The sequence below is a fragment of the Herpailurus yagouaroundi genome, unplaced genomic scaffold (genome assembly GCF_014898765.1).
Source record: "Herpailurus yagouaroundi ecotype Mexico unplaced genomic scaffold, PumYag 163, whole genome shotgun sequence".
In the NCBI taxonomy this organism is placed as follows: domain Eukaryota; kingdom Metazoa; phylum Chordata; class Mammalia; order Carnivora; family Felidae; genus Herpailurus; species Herpailurus yagouaroundi.
The window spans coordinates 42,055,435-42,063,919 of NW_024412404.1; positions in this window are offsets into that span (position 1 = coordinate 42,055,435).

Consider the following 8,485-nt stretch of genomic DNA (forward strand, 5'->3'; position numbering starts at 1 on the left):
CCATGGGGGAGGGAAAGGAAAAAAAAAGAGGTTAGAGTGGAAGAGAGCCAAAGCATAAGAGACTCTTAAAAACTGAGAACAAACTGAGGGTTGATGGGGGGTGGGAGGGAGGAGAGGATGGGTGATGGGTATTGAGGAGGGCACCTTTTGGGATGAGCACTGGGTGTTGTATGGAAACCAATTTGACAATAAACTTCATATATTGAAAAAAAACACAATAAAGTATCACCTCACAGCTGTAATTAAAATAAAAACACAACAGTAAGATGGCCATTATTAAAATAAAAACACAACAGTAGGATGGCTGTAATTAAAATAAAAACAACAGAACAAAACAAAAAAACAGAAAGTAAGTGTTGGCAAGGACTAGAAAAATTATAATCTTTGTGTATTGCTAGAAGGAATGTAAAAAGGAATACTATGGAAAATGGAAGTTCCTCAAAAAATTAAAAATAGAGGGGCGCCTGGGTAGCTTAGTTAAGCCTCAGGTCATGATGTCATAGTTCGTGGGAGCTTCATGACAAGCTCTGTGCTGACAGCTTGGAGCCTGAAGCCTGCTTTGGATTCTGTGTCTCCTTCTGTCTCTTCCCCCTCCCCCATTTGTTCACACGTGCTCTCTCTCTCTCTCTCAAAAATAAATAAGCATTAAAAATTTTTTAATTAAAAATAGAATTACTGTATGATCTAGCAGTTCCACTTCTGGGTATGTACCCCCAAAAAAACTGAAAGCAGGGGCACCTGGGTGGCTCAGTCAGTTAAGCATCCAACTTCAGCTCAGGTCATGATCTCGTGGTCTGTGAGTTTGAGCCCCACATCAGGCTCTGTGCTAACAGCTCAGAGCCTGGAGCCTGCTTTGGGTTCTGTGTCTCTCTCTCTCTCTCTACCCCTGCACTGCTCATGCTCTGTCTCCCTTTCTCTCAAAAATAAATAAAACATTAAAAATTTTTTAAAAAAAGATTGAAAGCAAAGTCTCGAAGACTTATCTGCACATTCATATTCATAGCCACATTATTCATAATATCCAAAAGGTAAAAGAAATCCAAGTGACAGATGAGTGAATAAACAAAATGTGGTATATACATACAGCAGAGTATTATTCAACCTTTAAAAGGAAGGAAATTCTGCCACATGCTACAATATGGATGAACCCTGAACCTTATTATGTATGCTAAGTGAAATAAACTAGTCATAAAAAACAAATACTGTATGTTTCCACTTAATGATGTACCTAGAGTATTCAAATTCATAAAGACAGAAAGTAGAATGGTAGTTGCCAGGAACTGGGAGAGGAGGAATGGAAAGTTATTGTTTAATGGGCATGGAGTTTCAGTTTGAGGAAGATTAAAAAATTCTAGAGATGGATGGTGGTGATGGTTGCACAATAATGTGAATATACTTGATGCCACTGAACTATGCAGGTTAAAATGGTAAATTTTATGTGCATTTTACCACAATAAAAATTACTGGGAAAAAAAAATCATTGGCAATAGATTAGAGGGTGAAAGACTCAATGAGGAGACCAATTGAATAGCTAATATCCAGGAGCAAAGACCCAAGAAGAACCTGATAACATAAGACTGTGGCAGGGGTGATATAGGGGACAAGGGACAAACACTAAAGATTTTTAGGTGAGTAGCTGGATGAGATGGGAGGGAGAATGAGGAGCCAAAGGCTACTCCCAAGGACCTGACCTCAGGGACTGATGAACAGTGGTATCCATCACCAAGGCAGGAACCACGAAGTTGGGGGTTGGTGGGGAGGAGACTGGTTTCTAAAAAGGTAGTGAATGCAGCTTTGGACAAGTTAAGTTTGAAGTGTCCAAGGAATATCCAGAAAATAATTTGTGGGAATCACATATATAAAGTGATCTCAAAAGATTGGGTTTTCTAAAGTATGGTAATAGTATTGTGGTTATTTTTTAAAATGTGTATCTTTTATAGAGGATGGGGGCAAATGGGACAGGGTTGGCCATGGGCTGATATTTGTGGGGGCTAGGTCATGGGTACATGAGGATTTATTATGCAATTCTACTTTAGGGGCTGTTCAAAATCACCATAACAAAAAGTTTACAAAACAATAATAAAGACAGATATAAACTTATAGGGGTGGGTAGAGATAAAGACATTATTTTACTATTAACAATAATAATAAAAAAGCACTACTATTTAGAGAGAGGCTCTACTCCATGGCAGGCACTTTGCTGGGCCCTTTTTGTGCATAAGTTGTATTTTTCATGACAACTTCTATTTTGCTAAAGCTCAGAGATGTCAGATGTCTTGCAAAACAAGTGGTAAGCTTTAGATTATATGAGCTATATCAGAAGGAGCAAATAAAAGAAAATAATTACACCTCACACTAATGTAACACTGTGTGTCAACCATACTTCAACTACACACACACACACATAAACACACAAGATAAATTAGAGGGTAAACAAGAAAAAGTATGGACTATCAGCAGTTGAGAAGAGGAAGAGGACACCATAAAGGGAATAGTAGGTGGAGTGCTTTGCAAACCAAGGAAGAACAGAGAACCAAAAAGAACATAGTGGCTCACAGCGTCCAATGCCACACAAGGTGCAAGCAGTACAGCAAACGAAACTGCTCATTGGATTTTGCAATTAGGAGGCCTACTCTTTTGATAAGCTACCCTGTAAGGGCAACTTGAAACACCAGCATGATATTATCATTTATAATAAGAAATACGTATTTGGTCTTGGTCCCCTTTCTGGCACAGAGGTCTTTTTTTTTTTAATATGAAATTTATTGTCAAATTGGTTTCCATACAACACCCAGTGCTTATCCCAACAGGTGCCCTCCTCAATGCCCATCACCCACTTTCCCCTCCCTTCCACCCCCCATCAACCCTCAGTTTATTTTCAGTTTTTAAGAGTCTCTTATGGTTTGGCTCCCTCCCTCTCTAACTTTTTTTTTCTTCCCCTCCCCCATGGTCTTCTGTTATAAGTTTCCCAGGATCCACATAAGAGTGAAAACATATGGTATCTGTCTTTCTCTGTATGGCTTATTTCACTTAGCATAAACTCTCCAGTTCCATCCACGTTGCTACAAAAGGCCATATTTCATTCTTTCTCATTGCCACATAGTAGTCCATTGTGTATATAAGCCACAATTTCTTTATCCATTCATCAGTTGATGGTTGATGGACATTTAGGCTCTTTCCATAATTTGGCTATTGGTGAAAGTGCTGCTATAAACATTGGGGTACAAGTGGCATAGAGGTCTTAAAACCCTTGGCATTTCCTAAATGCTAGAGCAATCAAGGTATCTTTTGTTATGTTAATGAGTGACTTTTGGCTACACTTAAATGAGGGCTGGTTGCCAAGGGAATCAACCTTATGATAAAAGGGGTGGGATTGAAAGTCCATCCCACTGACCTCTAGTGTGGAGAAAGGGGCTAGAGGTAGAATCAATCACCAACAGCCAATGATTTAATCAACTGTGGCTGTGTAATGAAAAACCCAAAAGGATGGGGTTCAAAGAGCTTCTAGGTTAGAACATGTGGAGATTTGGGAAGAGTGGCACCCTCAAAGAGGGCACGGAAGCTCCTCACTCCCTTTCTCTGTATCTTGCCCTATGTCCCTCTTCCATCTGGCTGTTCCCAAGTTATATCCTTTTATCATAAACTGGTAATCTAGTAAGTAAAATGTCTGAGTTCTGCAAGCCACTTTAGCAAATTAATCAAACTCAAGGAAGGAGGGGATTGTGGGAACCTCTGATCTATAGCCAGTTGGTCAGAAGCGCAGGTAACTGGTACTTGTGAGTTGCATCTGAAGCTAGGGGTGGGGGGGTGGGGGTCGGTCTTGTGAGACTGAGTCCTTAACCTGTGGAATCTACTGCTCTGTCTGGGTAGGCAGGGCCAGAATTGAGTTGAAATGTAGGACACCCAGCTGGTATCTGAGAATTGCTTGGTCGTGTGAGGAAACCCCCTCCCAGAGATTTGTCCCAGAACCTGAACAGACTAAGAGCTCGAGACAGGCAGTCATAAAGGTGAAAGAAGCTTGACTGTATTTGTGTGTGGGAAGAGCCAGAGGAGAGACTGAGGATGGAGGAAAGGGAAGGGAGGTGATGATGGTGCAGATGGTGTTGAGCATGTCTTCCCTCTGACACGAGGAGGGGCACCACCCTGTGAAAGGGAAAGAAGGGAAGCCACTTGTGGGCTGGGGCTTAGAACAGAGATCTGGGAAACCACCATCATGAGAGCAGGTGAACCAGGAGTAGGGAAGTGAGCAAACTGAAAGGCAAGGAGTTCTGTCCAGAGACCTGTACGTTGGCACTTCTGAGCTGGAGCAGTCTTGACAACATCCAGGGTGTGCCTGGCTGAGGTGGCAGTTATGTCACTAGAGTTAAAAGGTCAAGAATTATGAGATGGATTACCTTACAGGAACAGATCTAAGATGAAAAAAAAAAAAAAAAAAAAGCCTGGTGGGTTCTATTCTCAAAAAGATCAAGAGGAGGCAATTCCCTGGCTTAATACAGAATCACATTAGATTTTTAAAAAATAATTCCAAGACCTAAATTGTGACTAATCTAACTACCTCTTGCCAAAATGTAAATCTATAGCTTCCTCAAAGGTAGACCAAACATTTAGACCAAGTAACAGACTGAAACCGTGAAGCAGGAACCTGCACGATAAATCCTGGCCCTATTAGCTACAAAATGGGTTAAATCTATCCTTCTGAGTTAGACTACGGCCTGGCTTTCATTCATTCATTCATTCATTCATTCATTCAACAAACATGCCCTATTTTTGCCAGGGTTTTTACTAAGCCTTAGGGATGCAAAAATGAGTCATCTGTTGTTTTTATGGAGCTCACAAACATGTACAGTGCCAACCCTGACCCAATATGAAAATTCTAGAGCAAAGGTAGGTAGAAAGTGCAGTGGGATTATGTAAACATAAAGAAAGGAGGCTAGATGTGGGAGAATCAACACAGAAGAGCTGACATGTGAGATGAGCCTTAAAGAAGGAGCAGAGTGCCCCAGGCTAGGAAGTATAAGAAGGGCATTCTAGAAGAGGAACAGCATGAGAAAGGACAGTAAGGGCCCAAAGAGTCAAGAAACTTAATCTGGTTTGGCAGAGCAGTAGTTCTTAAAGGGCAATCTGCACAAAAATCAGCCTTGGTATAATTAAATGTAGGTTCTCAGGACCCATGAACAACTGATTTTGTGGGCTTAGGCATCTGGATTTTATTTTTATTTTATTTTTAAAATTTTTCTATGTTTTTATTTATTTTTGAGACAGAGAGAGACAGAGCATGAGCAGGGGAGGGGCAGAGAGAGAGGGAGACACAGAATCTGAAGCAGGATCCAGGCTCTGAGCTGTCAGCACAGAAGCCGACGCGGGGCTCGAGCTCACAGACTGTGAGATCATGACCTGAGCTAAAGTCGGACGTTTAACCGACTGAGCAACCCAGGCAACCCTAGGCATCTGAATTTTAAAACCAGCATCCTCGATGATTCTGAAGAAGGTGGTCCGTAGACCACACTGAGAAACCCTGGGCTAGAGTATAGAGTGCATGGTAGGAGGAAGGAGAAGGGCTTGGGATGAGGCAGAAACTTTGGTCAGGACCATATTGTGCTAAGGAGTTTGGAGCTCAATTTTACAGGCAGTGAGGCACCCTCTGGGAACGTCCTGGTGACATTAGTTTTAGAAAGCCCAATGTGGAGACAGTGCTGGGCAAGAACCTGGAGAGGAGGGTCACTACATCTAGGCAAGACATGAGGAGTTTCTTCAAGAGAAAGTGCATTATTCAGAAATCAAACCACAACAAGGACCCTGAAACTACCACTCTCTTATCAGCTGGGGGCTGCCAGGACATCCGCATACTTCTAGGGGACAGAATCTCCCCTAAGCAGAGAGCAGTAGTAACCACAGTGGCCCACATAACTGCACATGGGTCTATGCCGAAGCCAGGCTGGGGGACACTCCCTGTGGTTGTCAGGCTTGTGCTGAGTCATCTCTTGTAAGAACGAGTTTCTCAGAGCTCCTGGGATCTTGCTTCACAAGCTGCTGGTTGGCTTTCCTGTGGTTTCCAGGCCAAGAAACGAGGAAAAAAAAAAAAAATATATATATATATATATATATTAACCAAAGGTACTTCTAGGGCACAGGTCTCACAAATCATGGTGCCCAGGACCCCTCCCCTTGCCTCTCTCCTCGTATTCTTTGCTCTAGAAGCTAGGATAAGCTGCTGATTGCCCAGTTTCGTAATCTTCTTGGCCACTCTGCAGCTAAAGGGCAAAAGTGAACAGCTACCTGTACAGATCTGAGGCTAGAAGGGACTTGAAGATAGATAACCTGTGTTCCTGGGAGGGGCTGGCTGACTTGAAGCTTACTTCACCACCCAAGCCTGGCTCCCGGGGAAGGGCTCTCACTGGGCCACACTGCTTCTTAGGGTAACTTCCTGCTTGATTGGCATGAAGGGGTGACCTTACACAAAACGACTCCCTTTCCTGAGCTTCAGATTCTTCTGTAAAATGATGGAGCTGGACTCAAAGAACTCTATCCAGTCCTATATCATTCCTTGAGTTGAGATGACCAAGCTGAATACCTCTGCTTCTTGACTCCTCCCTCCAATGTCCCCAGGAGAGCCAGGAGCTATTTCAGGTACACTCAGGAGGAACCCAGCCATTTAACTTATTACTTTCTGAGTGTTCTACTATGTGCAGATAATAAGAACAGCCATCAAGGGTGCCTGGGTGGCTCAGTCAGTTATGCAACTCTTGATTTCAGCTCAGGTCATGATCTCCTGGTTTGTGAGTCCAAGCCCCCATCCAGCTCCATGCTGCAGGGCTCTGTGCTGTGGGGATCCGTGCTTCGGGGACCTATGCTGACAGCACAGAGCCTGCTTGGGATTCTCTCTCTCTCTCTCTCTCTCTCTCTCTCTCTCTCTCTCTCTTTCTCTCTCCCTCTTTCTCTCTACCCCTCCCCCATTTTCTTTATAAAAAATAAACATGCATTTAATTTATTTTTTTAAACACACATTAAAAAAAATAAGAACAGCCGTAATTTCCAAGTGCTTACTATGTACCAGCACTATGTTAAGCATTATGCATTTATATTATTTGCTCATCACAACATCCGTAAGATGTAGGTATTGTTATTATCTTTATCGCACAAATGAAAAATTGAGGCTCAGAGAGATTAAGTAACTTGCCTAAGAACATTCAGCTGGTAAAGCACCAGAGCCCCTATCAGCTCCAAAGACCATGGTCCTTCCACTCCATCACACTTCATAGTACTGGTCAACCAAGGGTCAGTTAAGTATAGATCACAGACAGTAGTGGAGTTGTTGGCGCTAGGGAGTGGGGTGTAAGGACAGACCAAATGATGAAATGACTTGTTAAATGGGAATAATAATAGTACCTACCTCAACTGGTGGTTGGCAGAATTCAACTAAATAATTAGTAAATTCATAAATGCTTTAAAAAATAGCTACTAATATAGAATACGTATTAATGAATGTTATATAGTAATTGCCGTTTTTAGTTGTTAATGTTTTTTCTTTTTATGTCCCTATAATAAAACCCTGGTTTCTCTTGGATTAGATCATAATTTAACATTGTTTTGGTTCTTTTTTTTTTTTTAATGTTTACTTTGAGAGAGAGAGGGAGGGAGAGAGAGAGAAAGAAAGAGAGAGAATTCCAAGCTCGATGGCTTGATCTCATGAACTGTGAAATCACGACCTGAGAGGAAATCAAGAGTCAGACACTTAACCAAATGAGCCACCCAGGCACCCCTGTCTTGGTTCTTTAGTTGTTTGTTTTTGTTAGCAGTTGCCATTTAAGAAAAAATTTTTAATGTTTTTATTTATTTTTGAAGGAGAGAGAGAGACAGAGCATGAGTGGGGGAGGAACAGAGAGAGAGGGAGACACAGAATTCCAAGCACGCTCCAGGCTCTGAGCTGTCAGCACAGAGCCGGATGCGGGGCTCCAACCCACAAACTGTGAGATCGTGACCTGAGCCAAAGTCAGACGCTTAACTGACTGAGCCACCCAGGCGCCCCTAGTAGTTGCCATTTGAAAACTGTGGTAACATATACATAAAGTTTACCAGCATAATAATTTTTAAGTGTACAGCTCAGTGGCATTAAGCATGTTCACACCGTTGTGCGACCATCACTACCATCCCTCTCAAGAACTTTTTCACCTTCTCAAACTTAAATTCTGCCGTTGGTTTTCAATAATTACTCACTTAACTCTTACATTAAATATTTGTATGCTCCTATCTTCTTAACAAAAGGCTGTGGGCTGTAGTGGAGAACATGGGATGGAGATTACAACCCTGGGTTCAAATTCAGATTCCCTCGCAGTATTTGAACTTGAATAATTCACTGAACTTGAATAATTCACTTGAATAAAACTCTGAACACCAGTTCCTCCTTGGAGATGAGACTAATACATGGAAACCCCACAGCGTTACGGTTAGCATTAGAAGAGATCACCAAGGGAAAGTATGTTGCAAC